This window comes from Giraffa tippelskirchi, chromosome 7 (assembly GCF_054371585.1).
Source record: "Giraffa tippelskirchi isolate mGirTip1 chromosome 7, T2T-mGirTip1v1.2.pri, whole genome shotgun sequence".
Taxonomy (NCBI): domain Eukaryota; kingdom Metazoa; phylum Chordata; class Mammalia; order Artiodactyla; family Giraffidae; genus Giraffa; species Giraffa tippelskirchi.
The window spans coordinates 98,384,866-98,409,862 of record NC_137281.1 but is presented as its reverse complement, the minus strand read 5'-3'; the positions used below and the strand labels follow the sequence as shown (position 1 = coordinate 98,409,862).

Here is a 24,997-nt window from a genome sequence, read left to right as displayed (position 1 = left end):
GATCCCAGAGTCTCAACTCCAAATATTCATGGTTCTGCAAGAAATATCCTTTCACTTTATTGGAATTTTGTAGAAAGGGAAGAAATTTGTCCCAAAATGAGAACAAACAGATATGGCTTTGTTTTTCTCTGGGGTGTCCAAGTCTCTGAAATTATCTCTTCCATCGAGTTTGCTCAAGGGTTTCTCTACATGTCATTATTCTGAATAAGTCATTTAGATTGGTTGTGACTGGAAGCTGTTGTGAAAACTGTTTTATTGTCAAGGAACTTCCAGATTGGCTGGGTGGAAAATCTTTGTTAGCAATAAAGTATAAAATCTGAGAGGAGTTTTTGACTAGGCTGAAAGACATGAGTAACTCTAGGTGAAATCTAAGAAATAAGGATTTACCCTAGGCAAAACTGAAAAGTAAGAAAACTATCTTTGAAAAATCAACATCCATTTTCAGAGTTTTTAATGTTCTTATATTCACTCCATCTCTTTTCAGACACCTCTTGTTTTCTTGTCCTTTTGGATGCCCAGTGACCTTGTTCTGAATTACTTACTTGTCTTCCGTCTTTCAAACTTAAAGGTAACTGAATGACATTCCCTCATGGTGGCGTGCTAAGTAAATAAACCACTTCAGACATTGATGTTTACAGATATTATTACATTAATACATTGACCTTAGAGTACTTTTTAAAAAAAATTCACTATCTTAAGCAAAAAGGGTGACTACACTGAGCATTTCATATATTGACAGGTGTTGAGGAGAAATGGATGGAGTGGATCTTTCTGGAACTCCTAGTGACATCATCATATAGGTAAGACTGTGATTGCATGTAGGGCATTTAGAAAAGTTGAGGGTATAGGCACACACCTGGCATGTAAAAGAGCAGGAGGGTAGCAGTTTATACTAGTGTCTTACTCTCTTTTTCATGATTTTATTTCCCTCTTGTATAATTTCAGATGTATTGTTTCAGATTGTTATCTTGGGATGTTTATTGTGTCTGCTGATTCTTGTGGTGGATCATTTCCTTGAATGCTTGTAAGTTTTTGATTGTGAGTCCATCTCCTTTTTCTGAAGGATTCTGTGAGGTCTTGGCTGTACAAGTGACCTTCAGTTTCACATTTGTTTCTGCCAGGTATCATAAGGCCATCACTAGCCCAAGACCTCAACTGCAGGAAAAGGTTCATTTCTTTGTTATCTCTTTGAGGTAGAGGATGCAGTTTTTCACCCTCTCTTTCACTGAGGTGGCGACTCTTGGAGGATTCTGGCTTCATGCAGGAATTTCATTCCAACTACCTGCTTCAAGGAGTGTCCAGCCTCATTCAGTTTGTATGTAGCTGTAGAAACCCAAAGTTAACTGTTAGTGCCTATTTCCTGATCTGAAAATTGCCCCTCAATGCAAGCTCTTTGGTCTCTGTTTTAGGCAACTGGGGATTTCCCTTTTATTTCTTATAAGGTTTGCAGTGAATTTAAAGATCTCTTTTGTTTTATCCAACACTTCTAGGTGTTTGTAGCAGTGTTCTAACTTCTGCCATGGAGCCAGAATCGGAAGTTGGAGAATTGTTGTATTGTTCAGTCACTCAAGTCATGTCTGACTCTTTGTGAACCCATGGACTGCAGCACACCAGATTTCCCTGTCCTTCACCATCTCCAGAGCTTGCTCAAACTCATATCCATTGAGTCAGTGATGCCATCCAACCATCTCATCCTCTGTTGTCCCCTTTTCTTCCTGCCTCCAATCTTTCCCAGCAGCAGGGTCTTTTCCAGTGAGTCAGCTCTTTGGATCAGATGGCCAAAATACTGGAGCTTCAGCCTCAGCATCAGTCCTTCCAATGAATGTTCTGGATTGATTTCCTTTAGGATTGACTGGTTTCATCTTGCAGTCCATGGGACTATTAAGAGTCTTCTCCAACACTACAGTTCAAAAGCATCAATTCTTTAGCAGTCAGCATTCTTTATCGTCCACCTCTCACATCCATACATGACTGCTGGAAAAACCATACAGACCTTTGTTGGCAAAGTAATATCTCTGCTTTTTAATATGCTGTCTATATTTGTCATAGCTTTTCTTCCAAGGAGCAAGTGTCTTAGTTGGAGAATAAGCAAAACATATTAAAATAGAAGGTGGAATGATTGCTAGATTTGATTTTAGGAGATACACTACCATAAAATGGGGTGATGGCATTAGCTCAGAATAGGGAAAATAAAAAAATGGATGAGGAAAGAGAGCTTAAGAAGGTTTAGGAATCTAGTCTAAAGAACGTTAAAAGTATGTATGTTTTGTGTTTAGTTGCTAAGTCATGTTTGACTCTTCTGTGACCCCATGGACTATAGCTCACCAGGCTCCTCTGTCCATGGGATTTCCCAGGCAAGAGTACTGGAGTGGGTTACCATTTCCTTCTCCAGGGGATCTTCTCGACCTGGGGATGGAGCTCATGTCTCTTGCATTGCAAGCAGATTCTTTGCCACTGAGCCACTGGGACTTCAATAATTTTTTATTGAATGGATGAATGAGTAAAAGTTGTATTCTAGTTACTTTACACTCATAAAACATTAAAATTTCTCTTTCCTTCTAATCCCATAGTTCCTGGATATCTGAAAATGTAGCTCCTAGGTTAGATGCAGAACCTACAACTTTGAGGGTTGATAGGATGGAGGTTGGGAGCACACTTGGAATTTTTAGCCAAAAGAGTTTCAAACCCAACTTTAGCCATTATACTGGAACTAGTGCTATACCTAGTATAGCTTCCCTGGTTGCTCAGTCGGTAAAGAAACTGCCTGCAGTGTAGGAGACCAGGGTTCAATCCTTGGGTCAGGAAGATCCTTTGGAGAAGGAAATGGCAACCCACTCCAGTATTCTTTCCTGGAGAACCCCATGGACAGAGGAGCTTGGCGGGTTACAGTCCATGAGGTCACAAAAGTTGGACGTGGCTTAGTGACTAAACCATCACCACCAGTGCTATACCTATTGTATAACTGACTATCTCCTAGCCAGCTCCTTTTCCTAGACTTAGGTCAGTTAATATATTACAGGACTTAATTATGCGGTCTTGATTTGTGTTTTAATTCTCCTAAAATTCTACCATGAAGCTAGGGTGTTACAAAGCATTACTGACGAAAGAAAAATAAGTGTAAATAAAGCCTTCTTTAACATGCTGTAAGGCATGGCCAAGATTCAGTAAGCCAAAAGTGTAGCCCTGAACCCTGTCAATTAACATCTATTCCCCACAGTATGTACACACTCTCTCTCTCTCTCTCTCTCTCTCTCTCTCTCTCTCTCTCTCACACACACACACACACACACACACACACACACACACACGATTTCTTTCAGGAGGCCTCTAGAAACAAAAACACTCAGGAATTTTGTTGTTTTCTTTTGCTTTTGCATTTACAAGCAATTTCCAGGGAAATGCCTTAAAATGGCCTCAAGCAGTATTTTGATTGGTGGCCACACTTGATTCTGAAGAATGTTGGGAAACTTTTTTTTTGGCCTGCACTGCATATTTGCTTCACCAAATCTGAGACACTCTGAAAAACTTCCAGTTTAATCTTAACCACTGATGTCTAGGGAACTTCCCACTTAAAATGAATTTCTAACAATGGTTTAACATCAATTGTAGAATTCAGTTGTTTTTTTTTTTAATTACTATTTTTTTCGATGAAAGTTTCTCCTGAGGAGCAAAATTACAGAGATAGAGGCAAAGCATGAAACATATATACACTTTCTTTTTCTGGCTGCCTCACTTTTTTCTCTTTTGAGAAGTTTTAAAAATAGACAAAAATACTAGCAAATTATAAGCCCACTATTCAGAAATAACAAATGGTAACATTTTGTCATGCTTGTTTTCTGTATATTAAAATGTTACAGATAACAGGAATCTCCCCTTGTGCCTCTTCCTACCCTGCTACTCTGCCTTCCCCATTTCTTCGGTGCTGATGGCTACACTGAATCACGTGTCCAGAATAATCTTCCTCCCTGTCTGTGTCCTGATGGTGCTGCTTGATGCTGGCCTGTGATCATGTTTTTGTCAGTTGATGCTTAGTCGGTACCTATTACATGGATAGATGACTCCATGTGCAATGTTAATTGCCATAGGATGATCACATTATCTAGGAAGACGACATACATGGGCAGTTTAGGAGCTTCCTAAAGGGTCTTCAAAAGACAAGCAGGGTTTAGTTAATGGGAGATAGATGCTACCCATACAATGTGAGTGCCCTTGACTTGCCTGCCAAATGGTAGCTGCTAATCAAGAATAATGCTTTAGCCTTATATGTACACTGGATTGCTGGAGTCCAGCTCCGGCAGCCAGGGAATCGCCCTGAAGGGATGAACCGGGTCAGCGAGCGAAAATGATGCAGTCTCTTGCTCAAAGCACTGGGCTGCATGTTTATTTTAAGCATCAGGTTTTCTTTTATACTTTTACAAAAACATTAGGTCGGAGGTATGACATCTTCAGTTTCCCCTTACCCATAGTTACTGTTTCCATAAATCATTGTTGTCCTTCAGAGTTCCCTCTTAAGTGTCCTTGTGATAACATTGTAACTCAAGTTTGTCTCTAGGCTGTATAATACATTCCTCAGTTTATTTCTTATCTCTTTAAATCCTGCTATCCCCTAGTAACTTAAGCTCATCATCTCCTAAAAAGGCTTTTAGCTATTAATATCTCTAAAATACCTAGTTTCCATAAGCTATAGTAAAATATGCCAACACTACAACATACCTTAAACTTTTAGCTTCTAACTATTCTTAATTATTCCTAACCCCTAAACTCAGCAAACTTCTTTTGCCATAAACATTCCCCTTACAGGCAGGTTTCAGATAACAATGTTTCCCATGATCTCAGGCTGCAGCCTATGTGCTCATCCTGGAGCATTCTTTGTCAAGATCCTTGAACAAATGTCAATAGTTAACGTTATGGATTATAACATTCTTTCCAGCCAACTCAACCGGAGGAAGGAAAGGACAAGTCAGAATCACAAGACCTAACTCCTTCATCCCGGGACCGTGCCTGCGGGATGAGGAGAGGGGGTTGGGGCCGTGCCTCCATTTTGTCAGTAATGCCTATCATGGCTCCCGACACTGGATTTTGTAGTTTACAATAATACAACATTATTCCAATCATAATATGAATTATGAAACAATGTAGGGACAGTTTTCTGTTTTCATTTTCTCAACTCATCCTCTCCCTGTAACAGTACTGCTCTCCCTTAACAACGCGTGAGCATCCACTGGTGAACTTCCCTTCCAGTATTTATGAAGGCTCTTAACTGCAAATAAAAGAGCTTATTGTCAAAAGAAGACACAGCTATAAGAGCATTCTAGAAAGAAAAACATTTTATTTACAAAGGTGGATTGCAAGGGAGTTCAGGTTTTTGAAGGACTGGCTTCCCAAATGAAATACACAACAAACAGTTATTTTAAAAAAAGCAACCACAAGATTGGGCTTCCCTGGTGGCTCAATGGTAAAGAATCTACCCACCAATGCAGGAGATGCAGATTTGATCCCTGGGTTGGGAAGATAACCCTGGAGAAGGAAATGGCAACCCACTCCAGTATTCTTGCCTGGGAAATCCATGGAGAGAGGAGCCTGGCAAGGTACAGTCCATGGGGTCACAGGAGAGTCAGACATGACTTAGTGACTAAACAACAACCACAAGATTACCATGTTTACAGTTACTCTGCTCACTGTAGGGAAAAAGGCAGTTATCTCACATGAATGTTGTAACCTGAAAGATTGTGTCATATCTTCAGATATGTCATATGTGTGTCATGTCTTCCTGGGATCCTATTTCCTTGTCTTCAGTGATTAGTCCAGAAATGGGTCATGGGATCTAAGCTTGGTCAATGCCATTGGTGTAGAGAACTCCTTTTTTTCAAAGGGATTGCTGAGCAGAGATAAAGGAAGCTGATCCGTAGAGAATAAGGGTAGAGGTGAGGGTGAAAGTAAAAGAGGTGACTGTAAAAGTCAATAAAGTTACAAAACAATAAAGTTGTTTTTATTGAGTTGGTAATTTATAGGGAAGATTCACAGTTTCAATTATTTTGGGGACAGGAGCTAGACAGTGTGATCCTGGATCTTTTTATTGTCTTTATTTTGAGGAAGTGGTGGGACTCGGAGAGCAGACATATGTTTGTTTACTCCTGACCAGGTGATATAACATGCACATTTTTGCATAATGCAACAGCAGAAGGTGTTAGTTTTTCTTCTACATCAAACTAGCCTGTTGATGGTGAGCAAAGAAATTTCCTTCAGGATATTAAGTTGCTTACAAAATTTATGGGATTCAGGGAACCAAGCCTGAATGCTACAGGGCTGGGACCTCGTCAGGAAATATGCACAGCGTACCACTAGTTCTAGCAGAAATGAAGCTGTTGTTGTATACCACCAGTGATGTAGAGATTAGACTCTAGAACCCTACGACATAGCTGGCTGTGAAGGACCAAAGGCGTCTGCCATTCTCCTGTACTTACGAGAAAATCTGATGACTGCACCAGCCACCACCTCACATTAATCATGTCTGCTTTTCTTGGGAACATCTGCTGGCCAGAACTTGGATATAAGCCTGTGCTCTAACTGCAAGGCTGTCTGAAAAAGTAGTATTTTTAGCTTTCCAGCCTTTGTTGCAGAGGGTAGCATATGGTTGGAAGATTATGGAATGAATATTTAGTGAACCAGACTGTAGTATCTACCACTTTCTACTTTGTGTGGTTCCTTATATGATAGCCCCTCACAGTACTCTGCTTGACTCCATGCAACATGGGAGACAGTGGAGGGCACATGACCCAGGCCTTGCTGATCCTGGGATCCTATTTCCCTGTCTTCAGTGATTAGTCCAGGAATGGGTCATGGGATCTAAGCTTGGTCAATGCTATTGGTGTAAAGAACCCCTCTTTTCCAAAGGGACTGCTGAGCAGAGATAAAGGAAGCTGATCCATAGAGAATGAGGGTAGAGGTGAGGGTGAAAGGAAGAAGAAGAGTGACATAGAAGCTATCCTGGTGATACTGTGTGAGTCCCTGGAGGTTCAGAAATTGTGTTCTCCAACTACATGAACCCAAAACACCCAGCATCTCCCTTTTTGCATCAACTTCTGTGAGTTGGCTTCCTGTCATGCACGACAGAAACATCCTGCTTGATTTTTATAGTATTGCCATCACCATTCGTATCCTGCATTTGTGTAAACAAGTTCGGAGGGGGAGTGACATGCATGTGAGCATATTCTCACAACCAGGTAGGGCCCGATGCCATGAACGTCTGATGCCCAGGAAAGAAGAGCAGCTGAGGCCCAGAGCCCTGAGTTGAATAAGAGCCAGAGATGGGCTGGCAGCTGGAGAGCTGCTCACATACACTGAGGGTGACTCTTAAGTCTAGCAGTGCCAGAGGTCAGGAGTGGAAAATAAGCCCAGGAATGTAAAAGAGGCTGAAGGCTGCCTATGCGTGTACAGGGGCAGAAGCCCAGAGGAGATTCTACTGGACCAGGAAATAGAGTGATGTTGGTTCTGAATCAGCACAGAGCTTCTGTTGCTTTTTCTCTCTCAGTTAAACATTGTTTTTAAAAATCAAGTTACTTACACATAAATAGTTGTCAAGTTAATTAACATAAAAATTTAATTCCTAATATAAAAATTTAGAAGCTAGGAAAAAAAAATCGAGCTGTGTTAAAAGAGGGAAAAATTGCCATTGTTAGATGGAGCCTCCCAGGAGATGATGAGCTCACCAGGTTCTGGGTCATAAACTGGCTTCTGCTTCCTGAGTGTTTACAGAGCTTCTGGGGAGGTCAGAGGGCAAGGCTATGGCTGAGTCCGGGGAAACAGAACCCTCACCACTGTTAGCTGTGGTGTGTAGTTGGGGCCCTGGACACTTGACAGGTATCTGGTTGGGGAAATGAGCTGCTCCATGTTTTCTGCTTTAAATTTCACCATGGCCAGTGTCCAGCTCTCACGACTGTTGAAGCAGATCACTTCTGTAAGGGGTGAAATGAATGTCCTTGGTTGATCCAAGCCTAGGGCATGGGTGGGACAGCGGGAGCTTTGTCAGAACAAAGTCCAGGCATTCAAGTGCAGGGAAGAACCTGGGCCAGACCCACGTGGGCATTGTCAGGCTAAACAGATAATACCCAATAAGTTCATTTTCTAAGTCTGTGCGTCTGTTTCTGTTTTGTAAATAAGCTCATTTGTATCATTTTTTAAGACTCTGTATATAAGCTATATCATATATTTGTCTTTCTCTGTCTGACTTAATCACTTAGTATGATAATTTCCAGGTCCACCCATGTTGCCACAAACGGCATTGTTTCATTCTTTTTAATGGTTGAGTAATATTCCTTTGCTTGTATGTACCACATCTTCTTTATCCATTCATCTGTTGATGGACATTTAGGTTGCTTCTATGTCTTAGCTATTGTAAAAAGAGCTGCAGTGAACGCTGGGGTGCATGCATCCTTTCAAACTACGTTTTTCTCCAGATATATGCCGAGGACTGGGATTGCAGGATCACTTGGTAGCTCTATTTTTAGTTTTTTAAGGAACTCCATCCTGTTCTCCATAGTAGCTGTACCAATTTACATTCCTGCCAACAGTGTAGGAGGGTTACCTTTTGTCCACACTCTTTCCAGCATTTACTGTTTGTAGATTTTTTGATGATGGCCATTCTGACAGGTGTGAGGCGATATCATTTTGTAGTTTTGGTTTGCATTTTTCTAATCATTAGTGATGTTGAGTATCTTTTCATGGTTGAGGGGGAAGGATGTGGGAGATATAAACTGGGAATTTGGGATTAGCATATATGCACTACTATATTTAAAATACATATCTAACAAGGACCTACTGTATATCACAAAGAACTCTGCTCAATATTCTGTAATAAACTAAATGGGAAAAGAATTTGAAAAAGAATATATACATGTATATGTATAACTGAATCACTTTGCTGAAACTGACACAGCATTGTTAATAAACTATGCTTCAATATAAAATAAAAATTAAAAAAAAGATCACACAGAGGCAGAAGGTATGCAGCAAGTAAGTGGAAGAAAGTGGAAAGGAGCAAAGCAGAGATGTCCCACATAAGTTTCTGAACCACCTTTCAATTTAACATGTCAAGTTCAATACTTGTAAAGGCCATTGTCCTTGCTGTTCTCTTTGCGTTGGAATGTTCTTCCGTAGACACATCCTGTGGCTGCCTTGTGTTCATCCTTTAAATTGCAGCTCAAATGTCTCCTCTCCACTTCTATCACATCATCCTGTTTATTTCCTCTATAACAGTTACAACCCCCAAGATTGTCTTGTTTGTTCAGCATTCTGTCTCTCTCCACTGGGATGCAGAACCACAAGGACAGAGAGTTTGTTTAATGTACCACTATGTCCCCAGCATCTGGAAGAGTGTCTGGTATATAGTTGGTGCTCAGTAAGTATTTATTGAATGAGATGCTTGGGGGCAATTAAACAGAACAGTTAAATAAATAGCCACTCTCCTGATTTGCATGAGGCTTAGGAGCTTTCAGACCATAAATTTTGCCCACAGCCAGGACTCAGATACAGTCATATCCAGTAGCCTGGAGTGGTGCTCATAAAAGCCAGATATCGGGAAGGACAGCAGGTCCCTTGATAGGAGATCCACAAGGACAGAAGTTATAGCCTGATTTAATTTAGAGGGAGCTTGTGAAGTAAGACAGGCAGCATTTTGAACCTGGCAGCATAATGTGTATGAGGATGTCACTGTAGCTTTTACAGGCTTTTGGATCCTAGACAAAATAAGAGTGATTGCTGGAATAGCCTAGGGACAGAATGCTCCCTGTGGGAGAGTGGCTAAGAGGCAGTGTTGTCATCATGGAGCTACAGGTGGCATTTGACTGTCTATACTGAGACAGGTTGGAGAAGGCAATGGCACCCCACTCCAGTACTCTTGCCTGGAAAATCCCATGAACGGAGGAGCCTGGCGGGCTGCAGTCCATGGGGTCACTGAGTCGGACACGACTGAGCGATTCCACTTTCACTTTTCACTTTTCACTTTCATGCCCTGGAGAAGGAAATGGCAACCCACTCCAGTACTCTTGCCTGGAGAATCCCAGGGACGGGGGAGCCTGGTGGGCTGCCGTCTATGGGGTCGCACAGAGTCGGACACGACTGAAGTGACTTAGCAGCAGCAGCAGCAGCAACTGAGACAGGTGGCTCCTAGGTATGTGAGATCAGAGTGGTGCCCTGGAGTTTCTGTCAATTTTTAGGGAACCATTATCTGTTCATCCTTCTACCTGTCTATCTGGGAAGCTCTGTGCTGGGAATGGGGATGTGGATAAGATATGAAAAGAAACAATATTTTTACCCTAGCCAGGTATTATAGGTTGTGTATCCCTTCTCTTCCCAAAAGATATGTAGAAGTCCTGACCCCTAGTACCTCAGGATGTGGCCTTAAGTGGCATTAAAGTTATTCTAGATGTAATTACTTTCAGTGAGGTCATACTGGAGTAGGGTGGGCCTTTAATCCAACATTAAAGGACATGTCCTTCTCACAAGGACATGTCCTTATAAGAGATCTAAGTGAAGACAGAACCCAGGGGAACAGAGAAAGAAGTAAAGACAGAGACTGAGTTATGCAACTGTAAGCCAAGAACACCAAAGATTTCTGGCAAGCCACCAGAAGCTAGGAATAGACAAGGAAGGATTCCCCTACAGGTTTCAGAGGGAACATGGCCCTGCCAACACCTTGATATCAGACTTCTAGCTTGCATTACTGTGAGACAATAAATTTCTGTTGTTTTAAGCCTCTTGTTGCCCTTTTGTAACCACATCCACTTTCCTCTTGCTCCTACCCTTTCTTACTCTGCAACCACTAATTTGACCTCAGTTTCTATAATTTTTTCATTTCAAGATGATTATATAAATAGGATAATATTGTGTGGAACCTTTTAGGATTGGTTTCTTCACTCAATATGATTCCCTAAAGATTCATCCTAATTGTGTGTTTCAGTGTTTTGTTCCTTTTAATTTCAATTCCATTTATATGACTTCTTAAATGGAAGCATGGGAAACTCTGCAACTTTTCTAGTTATTCTTAAGTCTCAAAACACTCCCAATTTAGTACATAGTGTGTGAAAGTCTGATGAAAGAGGCAAAACACCAAACTTGATTGAAAATGAAAAATTCTCCCTTCCCCACAACCCCCAGTCCAGGTCTGTTGCCTGGGAGAAGCTTGAAGTTGGGTAAAGGTGTCTGGTTGGCTTCCTTCCCTATCTTGAGCTCTGGCTAAGGTTTCTTGACTTTTTAGATTGAAGCTGAAGTTGTGCCTGATAGTATAAGGGTGGAGGGGGTAAATGTAGGAGGGACAGAAAAGACCAGAAAGACTCATCCTGTTGTAATTAGTGTCATGCTCTCTGGACTATCACCTATCCCTTGATGATGGTGATGTCTTCCCATATTCTTGTTTGGTAGCCTACTCTGTCCCCAGCTTCTGTGAATGCTGCTGGACCTCCAGCTTCTTTCTGCTGAGGACTGTTTATCCTTGCAGGTGACCCTCTTAGTGAAGTCATGACCTGACCCCATGCCATTGCTTTTAAGCCATAGCCCACATCTGATCCAAGGGAACACACATGCATCCTTGGTCCCCAAAATTCTGGGAGTGCAGGCTGCCCACTTTAGCCTCTTCTTTAAGCAGCCTGTCAACCTATCTCTTGCCCTGTAGGTTTCTCAGATGGGAACCAGTTGCTCTTCACTGTGAACTTCAGTTGTAGGGGACACACACCAAGCTGTCTGCATAGGCTTGTTGAAGCTTCTTTCTAGGCTTGAGGGGAGAGATGGGCAGCTCCTCCCTTCTCATCTTGGGGGGTGGGACTCAGTGGTGAGCACAGCTCTCCACCTATTCTTTCATACCCTCCAAGTGGGTGAGAAATCAAGTGTTAAAACCATTTGGCCATGATTTTGAAAAATGTGTTTCTTGATCTGACTTCCTTACTTTGATATACTTTAATGTGTCTTGATGCCTTGGTCAGTCAGTCAGTTCAGTTGTGTCCGACTCTTTGTGACCCCATGAACTGCAGCATGCTAGGCTTCCCTGCCCATCACCAACTCCCGAGCTTGCTCAAACTCATATCCATCGAGTTGGTGATGCCATCCAATCATCTCATCTTCTGTCGTCCCCTTCTCCTCCTGCCTTCAATCTTTCCCAGCATCAGGGTCTTTTCAAATGAGTCAGTTTTTTGCATCAGATGGCCAAAGTATTGGAGCTTCAGCTTCAGCATCAGTTCTTCCAATGAATATCCAGGATTGATTTCCTTTAGTATTAACTGGTTTGGTCTCCTTCAGTCCATGGGACTCTCAAGAGTCTTCTCCAATACCACAGTTCAAAAGCATCAATTCTCTGGCACTCAGCTTTCTTTATGGTCCGACTCTCACATCCATACATGACTACTGGAAAAACCATAGCATTCACTAGACGGACCTTGGTCGGTAAAGTAATATCTCAGATTTTTAATATGCTGTCTAGGTTGGTCATAGCTTTTCTTCCAAGGAGGAAGCGTCTTTTAATATCATGGCTGGAGTCACCATCTGCAGTGATTTTGGAGCCCCCCAAAATAAAGTCTGCCACTGTTTCCATTGTTTCCTCATCTATTTGCCGTGAAGTGATGGGGCAGGCAAATTTGGCCTTGGAGTACAGAATGAAGCAGTTGGCAAAGGCGAATAGAGTTTTGCCAGGAGAACACACTGGTTGTAGCAAACACCCTCTTCCAACAACACAAGAGATGACTCTACACATGGACATCACCAGATGGTCAATACCAAAATCAGATTGATTATATTCTTTGCAGCCAAAGATAGAGAAGCTCTATACAGTCAGCAAAAACAAGACTGGGAGCTGACTGTGGCTCAGATCATGAACTCCTTATTGCCAAATTCAGACTCAAATTGAAGCAAGTAGGGAAAACCGCTACATCATTCAGATTTGACCTAAATCAAATCCCTTACCATTATAAAGTAGAAGTGAGAAAGATTCAAGGGATTGGATCTGATAGACAGAGTGCCTGAAGAACTACGGATGGAGGTTCGTGACATTGTATAGGAGACAGGGATCAAGACCATCCCAAAGAAAAATAAATGCAAAAAAGGAAAATGGCTGTCTGAGGAGGCCTTACAAATAACTAAGAAGAAAAGCGAAAAGCAAAGGAGAAAAGGAAAGATATACCCATCTGAATGCAGAGTTCCAAAGAATAGCAAGGAGCGATAAGAAAGCCTTCCTTAGTGATCAATGCAAAGAAATAGAGGGAAACGATAGAATGGGAAAGACTAGAGATCTCTTCAAGAAAATTAGAGACACCAAGGGAACATTTCATGCAAAGATGGGCTCAATAAAGGACAGAAATGGTATGGACCTAACAGAAGCAGAAGATATTAAGAAGAGGTGGCAAGAATACACAGAACTATACAAAAAAGATCTTCACGACCCAGATAATGACGATGGTGTGATCACTCACCTAGAGCCAGACATCCTAGAATGCAAAGTCAAGTGGGTCTTAGGAAGCATCACTATGAACAAAGCCAGTGGAGGTGATGAAATTCCAGTTGAGCTGTTTCAAATCCTAAAAGATGATGCTGTGAAAGTGCTGCACTCAATATGCCAGGAAATCTGGAAAACGCAGCAGTGGCCACAGGACCAGGAAAGGTCAGTTTTCATTCCAATCCCAAAGAAAGGCAATGCCAAAGAATGCTCAAACTACTGCACAATTGCACTCATCTCACACGCTAGTAAAGTAATGCTCAAAATTCTCCAAGCCAGCCTTCAGCAGTACGTGAGCTATGAACTTCTAGGTGTTTAAGATGAATTTAGAAAAGGCAGAGGAACCAGAGATCAAATTGCCAACATCTGTTGGATCATCAAAAAAGCAAGAGAGTTCCAGAAAAACATCTATTTCTGCTTTATTGACTATGCCAAAGCCTTTGACTGTGTGGATCACAACAAACTGTGGAAAATTCTTAAAGAGATGTGAATACCAGAGCACCTGACCTGCCTCTTGAGAAACCTGTATGCAGGTCAAGAAGCCACAATTAGAACTGGACATGGAAAAACAGACTGGTTCCAAATAGGGACAGGAGTATGTCAAGGCTGTATATTGTCACCCTGCTTATTTAACTTATATGCAGAGTACACCATGAGAAATGCTGGACTGGATGAAGCACAAGCTGGAATCAAGATTGCCAGGAAAAATATCAATAACCTCAGATATGCAGATGACACCACCCTTATGGCAGAAAGTGAAGAAAAACTAAAGAGCCTCTTGTTGAAAGTGAAAGAAGAGAGTGAAAAAGTTGGCTTAAAACTCAACACTCAGAAAACTAAGATCATGGTATCGGGTCCCATCACTTCATGGCAAATAGATGGGGAAACAATGGAAACAGTGACAGACTTTATTTTTTTGGGCTCCAAAATCACTGCTGATGGTGACTGTGACCATGAAATTAAAAGACTCTTACTCCTTTGATGACCATCCAGTGTAGTTATGACCAACCTAGACAGCATATTAAAAAGCAGAGACATTACTTTGCCAACAAAGGTCCATCTAGTCAAAGCTATGGTTTTTCCAGTAGTCATGTATGGATGTGAGAGTTGGATTATAAAGAAAGCTGAGCACCGAAGAATTGATGCTTTTGAACTGTGTTGTTGGAGAAGACCAGTCCATCCTAAAGGAAATCAGTTCTGAATATTCATTGGAAGGACTGATGCTGAAGCTGAAGCTCCAATACTTTGGCCACTTGATGTGAAGAACTGACTCATTTGAAAAGACCCTGATGCTGGGAACGATTGAGGGCGGGAGGAGAAGGGGGCGACAGAGGATGAGATGGTTGGGTGGCATCACTGACTCAATGGACATGAGTTTGAGTAAACTCCGGGAGTTGGTGATGGACAGGGAGGCCTGGCGTGCTGCAGTCCATGGGGTCGCAAAGTGTCAAACACAACTGAGCGACTGAACTGAAATGAACTGATGGGACCAGATGCCATGATCTTCATTTTTTGAATGTTGAGTTTTAAGCCAGCTTTTTCACTCTCCCCTTTCACTTTCATCAAGAGGCTCTTTAGTTCCTCCCTGCTTTCTGCCATTTGAGTGTTATCATCTGCATATCTGAGATTATTGATATTTCTCCCAGAAATCTTTATTCCTGCTTGTGCTTCATCCAGCCTGGCATTTCACATGATGCCGGTTAAATAAGCAGGGTGACAATATACAGCCTTGTCATACTCCTTTCCCAATTTGGACCAGTCTGTTGTTCCATGTCTGGTTCTAACTGTTGCTTCTTGACCTGCATACAGATTTTACAGGAGGCAGGTAAAGTGGTCTGGTATTCCCACCTCTTTAAGAATTTTCCACAGTTTGTTGTGATCCACACAGTCAAAGGCTTTGGCATAGTCAACAAAGCAGAAGTAGATGTTTTTCTGGAATTCTCTTGCTTTTTTTGTGATCCAGTGGATGTTGGCAAATTGATTTCTGGTTCTTCTCCCTTTTCTAAATCCAGAACATCTGGACGTTCTTGGTTCACATACTGTTGAAGCCTGGCTTGGAGAATTTTGAGCATTACTTTGCTAGCATGTGAGATGAGTGCAATTGCATGGTAGTTTGAACATTCTTTGGCATTCCTTGTGTGCTAAATTGCTTCAGTTGTGTCTGACTCTTTGCAACCCTGTGGACTGTAGCACACCAGGCTTCTCTGTCCATGGAGATTCTCCAGGCAAGAATACTAGAGTGGGTTGCCGTACCCTCCTCCAGAGGATCTTCCTGATCCAGGGATTGAATCTGAGTCTCTTCCATCTCCTGCATTGGCAGACAGGTTCTTTACCACTAGCACCACCTGGGAAGCCCTGATACCTTGGTGGAATTTTTCAGTTCCAATGACAAAATGGTAGGTTAATTTAGAACTGCCTTTTTTCTTACTTAAAATTGATGAAGTGATTTTGTTCAATTTTATACATATCTCTTTCATATCAGCAACTGCTTTTGCAGAAAGCATTTTAGAGCTACTTTTATAGAGTTTTTCTTTGGTTTCCCTGGTGGCTCAGACAGTAAAGAATCTGCCTGCAATGTGGGAGACCCGGGTTCAATCCCTGGGTTGGGAAGATCCTCTGGAGAAGGGAATGGAAATCCACTCCAGTATTCTTGCCTGGAAAACCCCATGAATGGAGGAGCCTGGTAGGCTATAGTCCATGGGGTCGCAAAGAGTCGGACACGACTGAGCGATTTCACTTCACTTCACTTCATTCTTGCCTGGAGAAGTCCGTGGATAGAGGAGCCTGGCAGGCTACAGTTCATGGGGTTTCAAAGAGTTGGACAAGACCGCGCGACTACACTTTCACATTTTACGCAGTTTTTAGGGCCCATCATCACTTCCAAGCTGGGTAAGAGAGACACTGCTTTTATTTATTTATTTTTTTAAACTTACACTGAAATTTCAACCTAAGCCACAAGTAAGCATTCTGATTCCTTTAGGACATTTTTTGGTCTCCATATTTGTCTGGTTGCCATTCACAAACTCTATGACATTATCATGTATGGCTTTTTAATGAGAGCTGATAAAACTTGCAGTTGTGAGTTCACATGCCCATGAAACATGAATCATACTGTTGCCTCCTATTAAAATTACTGATATTTCATCAGATAACCTTTATAAGAAGACTAAAATAATTTTGAATGTGATAATTTTAGGTCATTATGCCTTCTGCAGACAAATTCCAAATTAAGTAATTTATTACTTGTTCCAAATAAAGTAGTTGAGAGTGTCTTGTATTAAGAGTGACTTTGTATTTTCTGAGTAAGAATGTTTGAGGATACCTCTGCCTCATGTTATATGGTTTGTGATGTTTATTCCCTGGCTCCCTCAGCATCCCTGTGTGTGCTCATTTACACCTTTAATTACAGCTTCTTTTTGTGGGGGCTTCCTGTGCAGTGTCTTAGGACAAAAAACACTTCCAAATGCTGCTAAATGGAAAAGAAAGAATAACTCTCTGAAGTCAACCTGAGTGTGAATGTAATTTCCAGGAACATAAAGTTCAAGCGAGACTCAAGCTGAGACAAAATAATCAAATTTCGGTTTCCAGACCCTCTCACTGATTGATGAAAATAGCACCTTTTGTATTTGTCCTGTTGTTTCCATGGCCTTCTCCCAAGGCTATGAATCTTTAGCAGTGGTTATTCTACAAATTATCAGAAGCCCTAAAATGAAGGTTTATGCCTCTGCCACGTGAAAAGGCAGGATTAAGAACTAGACGGCTATTTCTCTGTGGGATGCCATTATTTTTAAGATTGGATGGGACTTTTCTCTGTAGAGCAGCAAATCATTTTTTCTACTTGGTAACAAGCCCTTGGGCTCTAGTTGGTGAAGTTCACACCAGGTGCTCAGGAATGGTGGTTTCTAGCCTGGCCCTGCTGTTGAGTGATGGTTGACATGGTAAATCACTTTGTCTCTCTTTGTGATTGTCGTTGAGAGGCGGAGATTCTTAAACATAGTGTGCATAAAAATCACTCCTTAAAAAGTGCAGGTTCCTGAGTTCCACCATCAGAAATTCTGTTTCAGTGGGTTTGGCCTGGGGTCTTTTTTTAATATAATTTTATTTATTTATTTATTTTTGACTGTGCTGGGTCTTTGTTGCTTCACATGAGCTTTCTCTAGTTGTGGCAAGCAGGGGCTACTCTTCATTGGGGTGGGTGGGCTTCTCATTGCAGTGGCTTCTCTTGTTGCAGAGCACAGGATCTAGAGCATGCGGGCTTCAGTAGTTGTGGCATAGGCTCAATAGTTGTGGTGCATGGGCTTAGTTGCCACATAGCATGTGGGATCTTCCTGGACCAGGGATCAAACCCATGTCTCCTGCATTGACAGGCAGATCATTGGCAGGCAGGTTCTTTACTACTGAGCCACCATAGGCTCCAAGACCCCTGGCCTGGGGTCTTGCAGCCCATATTTTTAATGAATGCTCTATGTGATTCTGATGCAGGTGCTTTACACTTTAACCTTCATCTGAGGGATGCCCAGCCAACTTCTTAGTGTCTTCTTAGGTGGGCATCATGCAGGTTAACTCCCAAGTTAAAAGCCCCAGGAGCCAAGCAGTGAGGGTAGATGTTAGGGGAGTGAAAGGAAAGACTGGTTATTTAAGTGTCTGGGTCACTAGAAGATGTGTTTTTTTTCCTCCTAGGGGAGTAGTAGCATTAAGTTAAAGAAAGTGAGGTCACTCAGTTGTGTCTGACTCTTTGCAACCCCATGGACTGTCCTACCAGGCTCCTCCATCCATAGGCTTTTCCAGGTAAGAATACTGGAGTGGGTTGCCATTTCCTTCTCCAGGAGATCTTCCTGACCCAGGGATTGAACCCAGGTCTCCTGCATTGTAGGCAGATGCTTTACCGTCTGAGCCACCTGGGAAATCGCTTTCAGTCAACTCATTCTTGCAAAGAGTTGTTGAGATGGGGAGGAAGTAGGAATTAAAGTTTGGGGTTATGGGCACCAGTTCTAACCCTCTTTTAATAGCTAGTGTTACTTAATACCTGAAGGTAATATGGAAAAGATAGATACTCAGGATTTGAATAAGCAGGGCCCCTTCTCAAATCTGACTTACATAATGAAACTTACCTCAGAATTTTATGAGTGAGATTAATTTCCTAATTCTGCCTCTGCTAACCGTCTCCATCTCAGCCCATATCCTATAAGTAATAACTAAATTATTTATTCAAAAGGCAGGAGATTGGTTGCCTTTTGAGGTATATCCTTTATAAAAGTAGTGGTAGGGTAACGTGAATACTTCATCTTATCTTTAGGCGCTCCTTCTCTGTCTAGCACCCTCATATCTCCATATGGAATTTCAACTGGAATAGTTAGCAGTCAGAAACATGATAGAACTGTCTGAAGCTACCTAAATTGGAAAACACTAAATCATCCTTCCATTTGTACTATGCAGAATTTATTTTTTACTCACAAAACTTTGAGATTGAAATAAAATTTTAGACAATACGCATCATCTTATGAGTACATGTCATATGCCATCCCTAGTATTTTGGGCTTCTTTTGCCTTCATTCCTTTCATTCATGCTGGGCTCCACCTTCTTCTGGGTCTTCTTGATACTTCAGTAATTAAGGCCTTGAAGTTCCACCCATCTGTCGCTAGTCTGGATTTCCCAGGCCAACAGTATTCCTAAGATGCTTTAAGCCTAAATGTGCCCTCTAAATATCCAATATGTATGCAGCAACGATCCCAGACTGGGAAATTAAGTCTTTATAAAAAAAGCCACAAGCAGTGTAGTTATGGGAACACACATAATATAGTCAAGGGTCATGTTAAGTTTGGCACAAAGGAGAACAGAGAGGGCAAGTAGGTGATCAGAAGGACCAATTAAGGGCTATTTGACTTTGGGGAGAATTATGACTGATATAGCATGCAAATCTCTTGTTAGAATATGAACAACAAGGGTGTTTGTGGGCATCTCTAAAGTACACTTCAATTTGGTCTGCTTAATTAAGACTTCTTATTGTTAATGTCAGGCATCTTTAATTTTTACTATGGGATCTTTGTGTACTATCTCAAGTTACAGAATGCAAAAGCTAATTTAAATCTCTGCTGCCCTCTTTTATTTTTATTTATTTATTTTTTTGCTGCCCTCTTTTAATCTTACATGAGTCTTGTATTGTTAGGGAGTTTGGCAGGTAGGTTGAACTGAACTCACATCCTGTTGACTTCATGTTAATGTCTCATATTGAATATTGACTCCTATTGAATTTAGCATCCATCAAACTCCCAAGCTTTTATTTCGCTGCTGTTATGCTTCTTTTTCATCATCCTGTCTTTATTGTTTAGGAGCCCAGGTTAACACGTTAGTTTCATCATCATTTAAATTCATCTAAATGTAACTAAGATGTTTTAATTCTTTGTATCAACCTGTTAATTTTGTGGGGAAGGGGAGTGGATCTTGATGATGCCAAGTAACATTTTTGCTTTCAGTGATAACCAGCTGTGTATCTTTGGTTGTTGTTGTTGAGTTGCTAAGTTGTGTTCGATTCTTTGTGAGTCCATGGACTGTAGCCTGCCAGGCTCCTCTGTCCTTGGGATTTCCCAGGCAAGAATGCTGGAATGGGTTGCCATTTCCTTCTCCTGGGGATCTTCCTGACCTAAGGATCAAACCTGCATCTCCTGCATTGCAGGTCGATTCTTTACCACTGAGCTACCAGGGAAGTGTATCTTTTGTGTCTCCTAATTATGAAAATTTAAAACAATGTTAAATGGTCTAGGGAGAGGAAGTTGGAAGTCTTGTCATTAGAGATCTGGTATATAAATTTTAAAAAGCGTTGAATGGTTAGGGAGAGAAGGTTGGAAGTCTTGTCATTAGAGATCTGGTAAAATCAAGGCTACTTTTAATTTACTAGTTAAAACACTTTTGAAATAATTATTAAACCAATTATGAATGGATTGAATAGAACTATTACCCAGTCCATCCATATCTTGCTTATCAAAGTATTTTGAGACATTTTATCAGATGCTTTGTTGAAAACCAGATATGTCTATTGTATCTCCTAGGCTTACTGATAGAAAATAAAGAGAATCTGGCATGATTTATTCTTTTTTCAATTAAAAGTATAGTTGATTTATAATTCTGTGTTAATTTCTGCTTTATAGCAGTGACTCAGTGTTATATATTCTTTTTTGGTATTTTTTTTTCCATCATGGTAGTTTATTACAGGATATTGAGTATAGTTCCCTGTGATACACAGTAGGACTTTGTTGTTTGTCCATTCCATATATAATAGCTTACATTTGCTAACCCCAGCCTCCCACGCTATCACTCCCCCAACCCACCCCCTTTTGGCAACCATAAATCTGTTCTCTGTGGTGTGATTTATACTTAGTGCATCCATACTGGCCCCTAGTGATTACTTCTGGTCATCCTGTCACTGATTCATACTAGTGTCAGGTTGACCAATATGAATTTTGCTGTATTTTTTCCTCCTCTTTTTCCTGTGTCTAGTCTTCTGGTTCCTTTCCTATTCTTCATAATTCCTTAAAGGTCTCCAGAGTTAGTCTGTGGGTTGTGCTTCTCAAACTTCAGTGTGTAAGTGAATCTTCCAGAGATCTTGTTACAATAGAGGTTCTGATTCTGGAGGTCTGGGATGGAGCCTGAGATTCTGCATTTCTAACAAGCTTCTAGATGCTATTGATGCTATTGGTCCTCAGACTACACTCTGTGTAGCTCGAAACCAGAAGACTTGGCATTCTGGATGAGAAATCTAGATTTGAATGTTCCTTTAGAACAGGAAGGAGGTCTCTGGTGAGTAAAGCTTTCAAGTTCTTATTTCAATACTTACAAGCTCATTAGTATCCATATCCTTCAACAGTCATCTGTCTCATTCCTTTACCTTTAATGTCTCTTATTCCACCTGGCTCTTTTGCCAATCCCTTTTGCATTTCTCCCCCTTTAGTGTCTTTCTCCTTCTGTTCACAGTTAGGCTTCTTGGGAGAACATGTTTTATACTTCCATTTTCACCTGTCCTGATTATCCTTCAGTTAATGACTCTGATCATGCCGCTCTCCTATCTGGAACCTTTCCCTGACCTCCTATTCCCTCTGTTTCCTTATAGTGACATTCTGCCACCTGGCCCCTGTTTCCCTCTCCAGCTCACCTCTTCCATTCCAGGAATTCCAAACCACCCATGGTTCCCAGGGCACATTATTTTCTTCCCAGTCTCCTCGCCTTATCTTCTATTGTTCCTTTATCCATAAAAGCTCTTCCTAGGCTAACTGCTCTCATTCTTCAGATATTCCTTTCACTGTCTGTCTCCTCTTAGAAACATAAGCTCACATCTCTGCTTATAGTTTTTGTTTACATAATTCAAGAATGATTGAAAAGAGAGGTACTTGTACATTTCCATTCTGACCTGCACCTGTATCTGTGCAACTATTGTAAGGAGGCGTTATCTTGCCATGATGGTGATCATTCTTACTGAAAGATTTTAAGGATAGCAAGTCACTTGGTAAAATCACCATAATCTTTTTAAAAAGGGAAGACTTAACTATAAATGAAGAGGAAAAAGAATATTTTAAATTAGTTTTCATTGTGTGAATTAGTCTACCTGACCTATGTAATATTTATTGACGTTGTAACTTCAGATAGTTCACATATTTTATATTCGCTCCACACACATTTACAGAATACCTATTGTGTACAAAGGATTAAGATTTATCTCTGAAACATACACATTAAGACCATTGATGTTAAGACTATTAAAACCATACTGACGTTATAACTTCGTAGGAATGAAGCAATAAAAATATTTTATCAGATTAAAATATTGTCACTAATGTGGTCCACAGAGACAATGATGAATGGTAAGGTTTTCAGATGATAATTCAGAACTTTAACAACATCTTACATTGGCCACCCTTGGGAGCAGAGTGACAGAGTCTCTTGGTGGCTTAGAGTGGCCTCATGCAAATCACGGAATGAATTGGGGTTTCTTGACAGTAACAGGGAATAGAAATGGAAAGCTGCCTGAAAAGATGCAGACACTAAGGATGGATTATTAGCTGATTATTCAAGCTCTAGATGCTCTGAACTTGAAATAAATTAAGTCCAAAAGAAATGAGGCTATGACCAGATAAAATTTTTTAACAAAATTTTAAAATGTTTTCCATAACTGTGGTCATGATCTCGCAGGCAACAAATGCAGTTTGCTATCAGATACATTATTGCCATGGCACTTGCAGATATGAGAAGGGATGGGGAAAGGTGGAAGTCGAAGGGCTAATAGGCTTAAAACCTTATTTGCAAAATGGTCTTAATGTGTGTGTTTCAGAGATAAATATTAATCCTTTGTACACAATAGGTATTCTGTAAATGTGTATGGAGCAAATATAAAATATGTGAACTATTTGAAATTAAATGAAGCGTTTTTATTAGGGAACTGTTCATGGTAGTATGTTGGGCTTCTCTGGTGGCTCAGATGGTAAAGAATCTGTCTGCAATGCAGGAGGCCAAGGTTCGATTCCTGGGTTGGGAAGATTCCCTGGGGAAGGAAATGGCAACCCTCTCCAGTACTCTTGCCTGGAGAATTCCATGGGCAGAGGAGCCTGACAGGTTGCAGTTGATGGGGTCGCAAAGAGTCGGACACAGCTGAGCGACTAACACACTAACACACTTGGTAGTGTAGTTTTCTGCCTGCTGGATCATGTTCTGTCCTAGAGTCCCAAGGAACCTTAGAGGAAGACATGCAAAAGAGAATAGGGATGGTCCACTTCATTAAGGATAGAGCATCTGTTTGTATAATTTCCTTTTCACCAGGGATATGGAATTGTTGATGAATTACTTTCCAGCTGAAATGCCTGGAGTGGGAGCTCTGGTCTCCATTCTTTGCACTGATTTCCTGGCCAGTCTATCTCTGGGCAAATGACTCACTTGGTTTATGTTGCCTTTTGGTATAATAACATTTATTCACACTGAACTCTGCCTCTGGTACGTTGCACCAGAAAACCAGGGAAAAAAAAACAACCAGAAGTAGAAGCAATATTTTGAATTATGAAAGCTCAGTCATAATAGTCTATTTTGTGAAAAAGTAGGTCATGCCAAACTTACTCCTTTTTTGAGGATAATGTTCTTGGGATAAAAATAGGACTTGTGGCTCAGGTGGTAAAGAATCTGCCTGCAATGCAGGAGACCCGGGTTTGATTCCTGGGTCATGAAGATGCCCTGGAGAAGGAAATGGCTACCCACTCCAGTATTCTTGCCTGGAGAATTCCATGGACAGAGGAACCTGGCAGGGTACAGTCCATGGGTCCACAAAGAGTCAGACGTGGCTGAACGACTAACACTTTAGATAGGATCAGTGTTGGGTAATGGGCCAGAGGGCTCTAGAATTAGATAGTTCTGGGTGTTCTGGTTCTGGCACTTGTTAGCATTTTGTCCTTGTGCTAACTGTTATTATTTTTAAGGTAATGTTTGTCTCATTGTAAAATAGTAGAGAACTTAGAAAACACAGAAAGTTGTGAAGAAGAGAAGAGTAAATATTCATGAGAGTTTTCTTATAAGATTAAACATTTGTTAAAAGCACCATTTCATACATTTGTGTGGTATTCAGGTATTTAATCATTTAACCATTCTTATATTTTTGGACATGGAAGATATTTCTTTTTTTAAACCATGAAGATTAGTGCTGTGATGAGTATCTTTTAATTAAAAAAAGGTATTCGTCCAAGTTTTTTTTCTCAATGGGGTGATTTCCTAGAAAGGGTGTTACGGAGTTTTATTTGTACATTTTTAATATTTGCTTTTGAAGTTCTTGATAACTGAAAGCAGAGTAAAGGATAAACAATTATGCTGAGCACCAGTTTTCTTATTTATCTGTATCATGATGCTGGGAGGCTATATGCTAATATCTGCAGAGCACTAGCACAGGACTGGCAAATATGCAAAAATTGTCAGTGTTTCTAGTCTTTGCTTTAATATCACTACTGTCCATACTGTGAGTTTCTGTAATATAACAGCCAGATATTTTACCAGTAAAAGCAAGTTTATTTAAGAACAGCCAGAGGAATTGCAACTTAGGGTATATGAACTATGGAAAACTATAGGCAAATCCAGAGAACAAGGCAGGGGAACTTGCTGTTATAGGGAAGAGGAGGGAACAGGGCAGGGGCTGTAATAACCAAAGAGTCCATTGGAGGAAGCTGTGAGTCCAAAGTATGGAGGTTCTATCCATAGAAGAATCAACCAGTTCATTGGTTGAATTGCTACAGTCTTGGATCAGAGTGTATGTATGTGTGTGGGAGGTGGGAGGGAGGATTTTCTTCCTCCTGCTGGATAGTAAAGTTATTGTTGTTTAGACTCTAAGTTGAGTTGGATTCTTTTCAACCGCATATGCTGAAGCCCACTTGGCTTCTCTGCCAATGGGATTTCCCGGGCAGAAATACTGGAGTGGGTTGCCAGTTTCTTTCTCCAGGGGATCTTCCTGACCCAGGGATTGAACCTGTGTCTCCTGCATTGGCAAGCAGGATTTTTAC

The 24,997-nt window shown here is 41.0% G+C and overlaps 1 protein-coding gene across 2 annotated transcripts in view; it reads left to right on the top strand.

The window, feature by feature from the left end:
• Window positions 1-24,997, top strand: part of GPR176 (G protein-coupled receptor 176) — a 121,777-nt gene that overhangs the window by 10,256 nt on the left and 86,524 nt on the right. The gene's annotated exons all lie outside the window — the stretch shown is intronic.